Source organism: Calidris pugnax, unplaced genomic scaffold, assembly GCF_001431845.1.
Source record: "Calidris pugnax isolate Ruff unplaced genomic scaffold, ASM143184v1 scaffold102, whole genome shotgun sequence".
NCBI lineage: Eukaryota > Metazoa > Chordata > Aves > Charadriiformes > Scolopacidae > Calidris > Calidris pugnax.
This window is the reverse complement of record NW_015090846.1, coordinates 2,538,699-2,550,314: the sequence shown is the minus strand read 5'-3', so window position 1 is coordinate 2,550,314 and position 11,616 is coordinate 2,538,699. Positions and strand designations below refer to the sequence as shown.

The 11,616-nt window shown below is 54.6% G+C and overlaps 1 long non-coding RNA gene across 1 annotated transcript; it reads left to right on the top strand.

Annotated features, from left to right (window-relative positions):
- Positions 1 to 4,314: 4,314 nt before the first annotated feature.
- LOC106888530 lies at positions 4,315 to 5,811 on the top strand. Its single transcript, XR_001412123.1, has 3 exons — positions 4,315 to 4,828; positions 4,961 to 5,147; positions 5,238 to 5,811. It is a non-coding gene; the product is annotated as an uncharacterized LOC106888530 (long non-coding RNA).
- Positions 5,812 to 11,616: the final 5,805 nt, after the last annotated feature.

Here is an 11,616-nt window from a genome sequence, read left to right as displayed (position 1 = left end):
TTGTTTAAAGTCTGATGTATTCTCTTTAGGTTATTAACTTTTTAATGTTAATTGGAATTATAATGAACCGCCTCAAGCTCTTTGATTCATACACACTGCCTTGCTTTAGTCTCGGAGTTTGTGGCCTTGTTTTATTAATGCTGGCTCACGTGACACGCGATGCTCTCAGATGTCTTCTGTGCGGAGTCCCCTCCGGTCCCCTCTGGGTCTTGGGTTTCACTCGTGGTCCTTGCAGCAATGTCATGGGGGCAGATCCACATTTCCCAGCCCTGTGTAATGCGAGGAAATAGATTCAGCTCAGTGCCCGGGTGTTTTAATGAATCATCAATGTGTGCATCTCTACGCTAAATTCGATGAGTTTTTTTTGTCCTCAAACACAACCATTACCCAGGAACGTGGCAATTGATCCGGAGCGTCTCTCCTTGTCGGGTGACCTGCTGGTTAGAGGTTTTGGTCTTTCATTCAGCTTTGTCAAGCAAAAGCCCAAAGCAGAGAGAAAGCCAGAGCTGAGCTCTCCTGGACAAGTGCATCCCTCAGCCCCATCCCGTCCCCCGGGGGAGCAGTGATTTGGATGCACATCCCAGCCCCACACCAGCCCTCCCTCTGTGGCTGGCAGCTTTAGAAACACATGTCTGGATAGTTTAATGTGTAGGAAGCCGTTAGAGCCCCCTGGGGAGGATCCCACAGTGACAGCTCTTGGGGCCACACTCGCTGGAGGTGCAAACTGAACCCCTAGGGTGCCCCAGGCTGGGTCTGCACCTCCACAGCTCAACCCATCTGTGGCCCTGCTCATCTTCCCGAAGGAGCAGGCAGCATCCTCCTTTTTCCCTGAGGCTCCTGGGCTTGTTCCTGGACGCACTGTGCTCTGAGATCCTTGTCTGCAGGCATCAGATGGATGTTCCTGGTCCTCCAGCCCTGGCTGCTTGGGTAGACGCCTGGCTGCGTTACAAAAACCCCCGAGAACAGATTTTTTTTGTGCCTTGCCCCATTTCTAACCTCCCCCAAGCACATATTCACCCACTTCTCCTTCTCTCTTGGCTTTGTTTTCTTATTGTAAGGGGAAAGAAGCCGAGCTGCCAGCATGGCAGGAAGGCAAATGATCCTCACTGGGGGGAGGAAGGGGGTCCTTAGCTAATGAGTTCTGCCTCCATCTATTAGAGATGAAACCCCAGGTTGCTGGCACATGCAAGTGGAGCTCCTGAGCTTTCCTCTACAGAAGGAATTTGCAACGGAACAGCATAACATGGGCAGGTCAGCTTGAAAACAGCTGAACTTTCCAGATAAGCAGTGAGAATTTATTTAGAGAGAAAAAAAATTATGTATATCTCTCTTTCCCCCCTTCAGTTTCTCCCCAGTTGTTGCTCATAAATCCAGGCGAGGAGTGAGGATCCAGCTCTCCACTCGTTGCTCCGGGTGTTTATTTTAGGACTTCAATGAGGTGTAGAAATGCCAGTTTCCTGACTCAGAAGCTCCGACCACTCAGGGCTGGGGCAGAGCGGCTATGAGGTGTAGAAATGCCAGTTTCCTGACTCTGAAGCTCCGACCGCTGGTGCAGAGCAGCTTCCCGTGGGCCAGCTGCCGGGAGGAGCACCGGGAGGGCTGTGGGATGGGACCCATGGGTTCACCTCCTTTTCTTTGAAGGTAGAGCAGCAGCAGTGGCTTTCTGCTCACCTGCAAGCTCTTGCTGGAGCTAATGCCGGGATGATTGGGCCAGTGCCAGCACAGAGCATCCTGTGCTGGGGACAAGGCTCAGGTCTCCCCACACACCCCCTGCCCTGCTCCAGGCAGACCCTGCTCATCCTCCCCAGCAGAAAAGAGATGAGGGTGCAGTAATGCACAGGAGTACGCTGTAAGTAAGAAAGGCTATTTTTAATGACCAGTGCTCAGATGTGTCCCCCAAGCCGCAGCTTGGCTGTGCTGGATGCCCTACAAACCCTGGTAGCAGCATTAACCCCCCCACCAGGTGTTGCTGGCCCCATCCTCTGCAGAGCCACACGTCCAAACTCTCCTGAGGACGTGCTAAAACTACCGTGGCCTTTTGTTTCCACTGACGACCTCGGATGCAAAGCCAGTCCTAAAGGCAGCAGAGCCGTGGTTTCCAGAGTCCTGGAAGCAGCAGAGCCTGGCACTTGTGGCAGGGAGCACGGGGAAGCAGCTGCCTCCATCGGCAGGAGGCGAGGGCTGCCTGCCTGGAACAAAGCCTGACTTACAGGTAAGTGGGTTTAAACACAATTGACGCACCAAATTAGGGATTGAAGCAGGCAGCACCCCTCCGAGCTATAATCCATTCCCTTGCTAACAGAAATGGAAATTCAATTTGGGAGAGGGCAGGGAGGGGAGGGAAGCTGGCTGTCTGCTCCCGTGCAGCCGGTGCAGCTCTGCGTGCCCCGGGGGCTCGGCCGTTCGCAGCCCCCCCCTCCATGGCCAGCCAGCTCCAGGATCGAATTTGCCTCGGTGCTGATGAGGTTAGGCAGTGTCTGACTCCAGCTGGACTGCTCCAACGCGGTGTGAGGAGCGGGAAGAGAGGGCTGGCACGGAAGGGAGATGCTCACGTGGATGGGTCATCGTGCAGGGTCTCAGGAACCCCAGCCCTGATCGATGCTCTGTGCCATTTCGCTGGCCAGACCCACCTCTCACCCCTCACACCGGAGCCTGGACCAGCCCCGTGGCTGGAAGAAACTGTTCGATGTACATCCCAGGGTGGGGAGAATTGTTTATCATCCTTGTAAAAGGATTGCTTTGCTCTGTCCCGTTCCCATAACAGGTCGAAAAGGATCTGCAGGCTGCTCGATGGCTTCGTTGTGCACCAAAAAGGTGCTGGGCCTGAAAGATCTGCGTCTGCATTTGCCCAGAGGAGGCACAGGCGAGTATTTGATGTCTCAATGTCACCTGGGCCTTGCTGGGCCACAGTGTGAATAATTCAGGGTGGTTATTTCTCAGCTGCATGGTTTTGCATGGGAATCTCCATGCGTGGCTGCAACAGCTGCTGTGTGACCCGCTGCCATGGTGGGTGCCAACCAAGACAGGACACTGGGGGAGACGGTGACCCACAGCAGTGAGTGGGAAGAGCCATTCCCTCCTCCTTGCACATGAGTTTGTGCCTCACAGCACGTGTGCAACAAATGCTGTAACATCCCCCTTGCTAATCCTCTGCTCATTCCACCATCTTGCTTTCTCCTAACCTGTTTCTCTTTTTTTTTTGCCTTCCTCAGTGTCATGGTTCGGACCAAATTTTCTTTTTTACACCAATTGATGTCCCCTGCCTCATCTTCCACGAGAACCACATCTGAAGGGGACCCAGCCCCAGCCATGCAGTCAGACCTCCCCACTGCCACCGGAGCAGTGTCCCAGAACTGGAGATAGAATTGGACCCAGAATTGGAGCTCAGCTGCTTTTTATGGCTTGGTTCCTGCTGCTCCTGCTCCAGCAAGGACTGTCACGTCAAGAGAAGGCTGAGCAACTCCCGTCTCTTCTACCTCTCCTCGTCCAGCCACGCACCCGCGGCTCTTCTGCAGAGTGAAAGGCAGGTGGACAGGCTGTGCCCAGCACCATGCCATGGTGACAGGGTGAAGGGAGAGCAGGAGAAAGGCCAAAGGTACCGAAAGGAGAGCATCCCTTGCTCTTGGGGAGGTGCTGCCTTGCCAGGAGCTCCAGGTCAGATGAGCAGCCCAGGCCCCTGCCCACCCAACTCCTTGCGCATCTCAGCATCCCAGCGAGATTCCCTCCCCAGTGCTGCCGCAGCTGAGCCACCTAATGAAATCTAGTCGCCTGTGGATGCTATATTAGGGTTACCATGGATATGGTGCCACAAACACTGGGCTGTGGCTTTGTTATATAAACAGGAGAGATTGCCACAAACACCCAAAATATCTGCAAGGGACAGGAAGAGACAAAAAACGTTCTCCGGGTTTGTTTATAAAGGGTTGTGTGATCCAGTGGATGGTGCCAGTGGGAGGTGGGAGAGACTTGTGTTGACTTTGAGAAGTGGAGCATGACGGAGCAGTGGTCTGGGACTCGGTAGCTTTGGAGGCTCCCTCCGATCTTCAACAGGATCTTTCTAAAATGATCCCAAAAAGTGCTGCTGGCTGAGCTGCTTACTGTCCCTGCTCGTGCCCAAGGTCTGGGCTCTCTGCAGGTATGAAGTGCATCGTTCTTCATGCTCAAGTTCATCCCAGCTGAGCTTCACTCAGCTCTTGGTCCTACCCTGTTTCTGCCATATGCAAGCACCTGGTGGGGGCCAGGACTGGTGACGGTGGTGGAGGCATATGGTCATCAGCTCTCCCAGAACTGCCCACACCTGGCCCTTCTCAGCAAGACCAGCTAATCTTGTACCATCTCAGGTACAGAAAGTCCCTTGCACAGTTCATGTAATATGAAGAAAAAAAAAAACTTCTCTAGGAATGGAGGTGGGATGTAAGGGAGATGGAGACATCAGAGTGGCTAAAATTGTATTGCACTCCCACTCCCCTGCCAATAAAACCACCATAAATAAAGTGGCTTTGCAATAACCATCTCCACGCATTGTAGCACAGATTCATGTGTCCCTGCAAAGAAGATCCAAGCAGGATAAACCCTGCTCATTCTCCAAGAGAGGCACGACGAGAGGCATGACAAGCTGGCTCCCGTCCTACCATGGGAGACCTCTTCCCAGCAGGTGCTACCCCCAAGCTCCCGGTCTCCATCAGTGGCTTTACCTTCCCATTCTCCATGCTCATGGGTGGGTGACGTCCCCAGGCCACAGCTGTTTCAGCTCCCTTGTGGCCTTCCAGATGCCCTTCACTGTGAGATGACCGCTCATCCGCTTGTTTTCTCTCCTGTCGTTCTCCCGGTGAGTGCAAGCAGACATCTCTCCATGCTTCATTATCTGACACGTGGTGGAGAATACCAAACTCAGTAAGGAAAGATCCGCTTTATCATTTCAAAACCACACCAAATCCAATTTTTGCTCTTCTTGCTGCAGGACACTCTGCATTGCCTTTTTACGTCACCTTCCATCCCTAATTTTGCAGGACGCCCTCCCCCTGTAATTTTCATGATGTCTCATGCCTGCACAGCGGTGAGGAAGAGTTCTTCCCAGATTTGGTAGGAAACAACAGCAAAGGGAGCTGGAATCTGGGCGCGAGTCCAGGGGAAGGGCTGTCTGCTGTGTGAGTTTTCAGGGGGGTGGGTTGGTGCTGAGCCCTTCTGCGTGGGGCTCTGCTCTTTGATGCCAGCCTTTCTTCTTGCTTTTCCTCTAGCCATGGCTTTCTGGCACTAAGCTGCTTCCTGAAGATTACACAGCAAGCCAGGATCAGCATCTCAAGAGGAGCCGATCCAGGAGAGAACGGGGGGCCAAAAGAGCCTGAGGAGTCTGAAGATGGAGCTTTATCAGCTTAGCAAAAGGGTTGGTGCATTAAATGACACAGGCTGCAGGCCCTGCATGCTTGAGGTTTGTAACAGACAAGTCAGCAGAAGGTCTAATAAAGGGTAGAAATAGTGAATAAATATGATTTCCTTCCGAAAACCCAACATGGCTTCTGTACAGGGAGTGCTTGCCCTACAAACCTCTTGACAACCTTAAAGAGGTCAATAATCTTGAAGGGGACGATGTTTCCAGGAGATACGGTCTCCTTGGCTCTCCAAGGCTGTGACAGAAGGCTCTGCCCTAGTCCCACTATGGCCCAGATGCTCATGGAAGGATTATTCCCCCCACTGCTCACATGGCCCTTCAAGCCAGCAGCACCCCTGATACAGAAGGCTGAGGGGGATCTGATCAACACCTATAAATACTTAAAGGGTGGGTGTCAGGAGGATGGGACCAGTCTTTTTTCAGTGGTGCCCAGGGACAGGACAAGAGGAAATGGGCACAAACTTGAATATAAGAAGTTCCATCTAAACACGAGGAGGGACTTCTTTCCTGTGAGGGTGGCAGAGCCCTGGCAGAGGCTGCCCAGGGAGGTGGTGGAGTCTCCTTCTCTGGAGACATTCAAACCCCACCTGGACACGTTCCTGTGCAAACCTGCTCTGGGTGGACCTGCTTTGGCAGGACGGTTGGACTAGATGATCTCCAGAGGTCCCTTCCAACCCCATGTGATTCTGTGAAGGGCGCACACCTGGGGATCAGGCTGCTCTTCTCACCTAAACAAAAAGTTTGCATTTAAATCCAGCGAAGGTGACTGAGGCGCGATGAGCACGTACTCATGTCCCAGAGAGAGGAGGATGATGCAGGGGGAGCCCTTCCAGGCTGCCGTCGGCGTGACTATTTGGGATCAGCCTGGAGACTGGCCAAGGGAAGGCACCTCTATAATCGTGGAGAAGAGGCAGAGCCAAGTGCCCAGCACTTCCATCGGGAGCAGAGAGCAGCGGTCACGACGAGGAGGTAAGCATCCTCCTGCAAAGAGCACTCACCAGGTCCTATTTACTGCCGGGGAGCTTAAAGCAAAATCAAATGCCAGAGAGCAGCAAAGGAAAAGGCTTAGGAATGGAAAAAGACAGTATTTGGCAGGGACAACAAGGTTGTGTTGTCACTGTACCTGGCTGCTGCATCCAACCCGCTCCCAGGGTCTGGGACAGGCAGAAGGTGCCTGGTGTGTGCCTGCAAAACACACGGGGGTGGTTTATTACAGCCCTAACGCTGTGTTTCCCCCCTCTGGAGCCAAGCACTGGCAGAAGCCATGTGATCCTTTAGCGATATTAATCACCCTCAGCTACAAATTAGCCCTATTTCAGAGGTATGTGTGTTTTATTGCATCCCTGGGAGGCCACGCACTTGGTGTGTGTCACGTCCACCAAACTGCAGTGGCTAAAAAAGGCTTGAATCTAGAAATGGCACCACTATCCAGCCCCCCGGCTGGTGGAGCACTGGGAATACGTACAGAAAGCTGGGCAATGTTTCAGCAGCCCATTGCTTCCAGCAATACCCAGGTTTGGCTGGGGTTTGTGGTCACATAACCCCCAGATAAAGGGAGTCACAGAAGGGAGATGTCTCCAGGGTCATGACAACCAGATGGGAACCTGCCCTTTCCTAAAGGCAGCACATCAAGAGCTGTCCTTGGGGATGGAACAAGCTGGAGGTGGGGGAAAAAACCTACAGAGTGGCCTTAGATGCTGAGTGATGGGAAGATCATACAATATTCCTTGGCAGTTTGATCCCAAGTCCTGAGTCAAGTGTGAGGAACCCAAGAATTTTTGGGTGCAGGGAGTGTGACTGTGTGAATTCGCCAGAGGATTTAGACTGAGCATAACCCATTGGTGGTGGAGGAGGAAAGCAGGTGATTATAACCTGAAGACTGTATTTAAAATATAGAAATGATTTGGCTCCTGGCTTCTGCTGGGCTGTTTATCCCACAAACTTGGCAGGCACCAGACACTTCCCAAATGGGGAGAGGGGTTGATAAAAGTTGTGGCTGGCCATCTGCCAGCTCCCTGGGCCAGGGACAGGCTCCCAAACTCTGGAGACTAATTAGCACTTTCCTCCCGTAAAAATGTATGTTGCAAAGTCTAGGGGATCCCAACTCTTTGCCCTTTGTACAGTCCCCTAACGTGACGAGACCATGCTCACAAAGGAGGTCTTGCCCACCACTGCAATATAGAAATATATAATAAACCCCTTTGTCTCCTTCACAGGTGACTGATCTTCACATAATTGCTCTTAGAGTAAGTGGAACTTGAGTTAGTCAGGGAAACAAGGTCTATATTTGCTCAAGGTAGCCCAAGTATTTGCGAAGTCCTTGTTAAAACATTGTTTCTCCTTGCTCAGATTAGTGGAGAATTGCTTTGACATACCCACTGGGCAACGAGGAGCCTAGTTATTGCAGCACAGGAGTCCAGGCACTGAAATAAAAATGAATGGCCCAGGCAAAGAACCTCCATCATTCGTTTTTCTGAACAAAGATACAATGATAAATTGCTAGACAATGACCTTCGACCCATAAAAGCAATAAAAAACTAAAATTGTCTTTTTTTTTTTTTCCTGGCATAGCTTTTCAATATCTTTTGCATAGTCCAAGCAACCTTGAAGCAAAACTTAACAGGAACCATGGGATGGCCAGTGCAGTACTAACCCATACGGTCTATGATAATTAAATATTAATAGTCTTAAGTCGACTCTCACGAAGATAAACTATATTTTGCCTCTTTGCTTTCATTTCTTGTCATTAGGCTGGGTGGCTGCCTGTCAGATCTCCACACGGGCGTTTGAACTGCGTGCAAAGTGTGCTGAAATTACTGGCAGTGATTAGTTTATTTAGGGAGCAATTAATTAAATGCAACTGTTTCCCTCTCTATGCATTAAAAGAGTGCTATAAGCGATACCATCTTAAAAAGAGCAGATGTGCTATAAAAGGACCAGACACTAATTATTCTCATCAGTCAACAAGGACAGAAGGAGTATGGATGGGCTAAAATTGCTCAAGAGAAACATTAAGTTAGGTCTTGGGAATAACTTTGGGACTTGGCAAACACAAGTCAGGGCAGGGAAAGGAAGGCTGAGGGACAAAAGTCACACATCCTGATGGATGTTGGATGATGGATGTTCAACCTTCAGGCTGAACGATCTCGTCTTCCCCAGCATCAGCACCAGGAGGTTGGAAGAAGTGGTCTGCAGAAGGGTCCCTGCTACCTGAGGAGTCTGACAGCTTGCAGGTGACATGGGTGACAGCAGGATGGCAGGGGGTGGCAGGGCTGGTAGGGCTTCCTGAGACCTGCTGAGCATCCTCTGTGCCCCGGGGAGCCAAGGTGCTGCTGCGGGGACAAGCAGTGGATGTGCTCAAGGGATGCAGCAGGAGAGCTGGGGCACTTTTGCTTCCCTGTCACACCAGTGAGGGGACAGGGGACAACCTCGTTGTGTGATTGTGACAGTCCTTTCCATGCCGGTGTCTCTGCAGGTTGCCCACTTGCCAGAGGGGAAACGGTGACTCAAATCGCCAGGTTTTGTCCCAAGTTCTGCTATTAACCAAACGCTGCTCTTTTCAGCTCTGGGATGGGATAATCACCCTGACACTAACGAAGTCTCGGGGACCACCAGTGCTAGTGCCAAATGTGCCCTGTACAGCATTGGCATCTTCAGAGAAAGAAAGCAGTGGATGAGGACTTCTAAAGTAGCTGAGATTGTGCTGGAATGGACACGGATTTGGGAAGAGGAGAGACGCTCCCCTCCCCAGGGGTGGCTGTCACCAAAACCACAGCAAAACCCTCAGCTCAGCTCCTGATGAACGGTGCATGGGACAAAGTCACATCGCACGTAAAATACCCCAGGACCCTTGTGGGGGCCTAAACAGAGGACACTGGGGGGTTTCATCTTCATTTTCTCCCTGGGGGGATGCTTTTCCCACACCAGCAAAGGGGATGAAGGCTCCCTTGGCCAAACTGCAGTGGCCCCCAGCTCTGTGAGGGGGTGTCGTGGCTCTGTTAGGGGGTGACCTGGCTCTGTGGGGGGTGACATAGCTCTACGAGGGGGTGACCCGACCCGTGTCAGGGGGTGACAGCTCCATGAGGGGGTCACACAGCTCTGTGAGGGGGCGACCTGGCTCTGTGAGGGGTTGACGTGGCTCCATAGGGGGTGACATGGCTCTGTGGGGGGTGACATAGCTCTACGAGGGGGTGACCTGACCCGTGTCAGGGGGTGCCAGCTCCATGAGGGGGGCACACAGCTCTGTGAGGGGGCGACCTGGCTCTGTGAGGGGTTGACGTGGCTCCATAGGGGGTGACATGGCTCTGTGGGGGGTGACATAGCTCTACGAGGGGGTGACCTGACCCGTGTCAGGGGGTGCCAGCTCCATGAGGGGGGCACACAGCTCTGTGAGGGGGCGACCTGGCTCTGTGAGGGGTTGACGTGGCTCCATAGGGGGTGACATGGCTCTGTGGGGGGTGACATAGCTCTACGAGGGGGTGACCTGACCCGTGTCAGGGGGTGCCAGCTCCATGAGGGGGGCACACAGCTCTGTGAGGGGGCGACCTGGCTCTGTGAGGGGTTGACGTGGCTCCATAGGGGGTGACATGGCTCTGTGGGGGGTGACATAGCTCTACGAGGGGGTGACCTGACCCGTGTCAGGGGGTGCCAGCTCCATGAGGGGGGCACACAGCTCTGTGAGGGGGCGACCTGGCTCTGTGAGGGGTTGACGTGGCTCCATAGGGGGTGACATGGCTCTGTGGGGGGTGACATAGCTCTACGAGGGGGTGACCTGACCCGTGTCAGGGGGTGCCAGCTCCATGAGGGGGGCACACAGCTCTGTGAGGGGGCGACCTGGCTCTGTGAGGGGTTGACGTGGCTCCATAGGGGGTGACATGGCTCTGTGGGGGGTGACATAGCTCTACGAGGGGGTGACCTGACCCGTGTCAGGGGGTGCCAGCTCCATGAGGGGGGCACACAGCTCTGTGAGGGGGCGACCTGGCTCTGTGAGGGGTTGACGTGGCTCCATAGGGGGTGACATGGCTCTGTGGGGGGTGACATAGCTCTACGAGGGGGTGACCTGACCCGTGTCAGGGGGTGCCAGCTCCATGAGGGGGGCACACAGCTCTGTGAGGGGGCGACCTGGCTCTGTGAGGGGTTGACGTGGCTCCATAGGGGGTGACATGGCTCTGTGGGGGGTGACATAGCTCTACGAGGGGGTGACCTGACCCGTGTCAGGGGGTGCCAGCTCCATGAGGGGGGCACACAGCTCTGTGAGGGGGCGACCTGGCTCTGTGAGGGGTTGACGTGGCTCCATAGGGGGTGACATGGCTCTGTGGGGGGTGACATAGCTCTACGAGGGGGTGACCTGACCCGTGTCAGGGGGTGCCAGCTCCATGAGGGGGGCACACAGCTCTGTGAGGGGGCGACCTGGCTCTGTGAGGGGTTGACGTGGCTCCATAGGGGGTGACATGGCTCTGTGGGGGGTGACATAGCTCTACGAGGGGGTGACCTGACCCGTGTCAGGGGGTGCCAGCTCCATGAGGGGGGCACACAGCTCTGTGAGGGGGCGACCTGGCTCTGTGAGGGGTTGACGTGGCTCCATAGGGGGTGACATGGCTCTGTGGGGGGTGACATAGCTCTACGAGGGGGTGACCTGACCCGTGTCAGGGGGTGCCAGCTCCATGAGGGGGGCACACAGCTCTGTGAGGGGGCGACCTGGCTCTGTGAGGGGTTGACGTGGCTCCATAGGGGGTGACATGGCTCTGTGGGGGGTGACATAGCTCTACGAGGGGGTGACCTGACCCGTGTCAGGGGGTGCCAGCTCCATGAGGGGGGCACACAGCTCTGTGAGGGGGCGACCTGGCTCTGTGAGGGGTTGACGTGGCTCCATAGGGGGTGACATGGCTCTGTGGGGGGTGACATAGCTCTACGAGGGGGTGACCTGACCCGTGTCAGGGGGTGCCAGCTCCATGAGGGGGGCACACAGCTCTGTGAGGGGGCGACCTGGCTCTGTGAGGGGTTGACGTGGCTCCATAGGGGGTGACCTGGCTCCTTGAGGGGGTGATGCTCCTCCGTGGGGGGGTGACCCGGCTCCATGGGACCATCCCCTCTCTCCCACCTCGCGGCCCTGCCGCGGTGGCCAGGACATCCCCGCATCCCGGTGCGGAGGTTGTGGGGGGGGGGAGAGGGGGGTGATCGTTCGACCCGGGGTTGGGGGAACGCGGCGGGGGGGGGGGGGGGTGGGG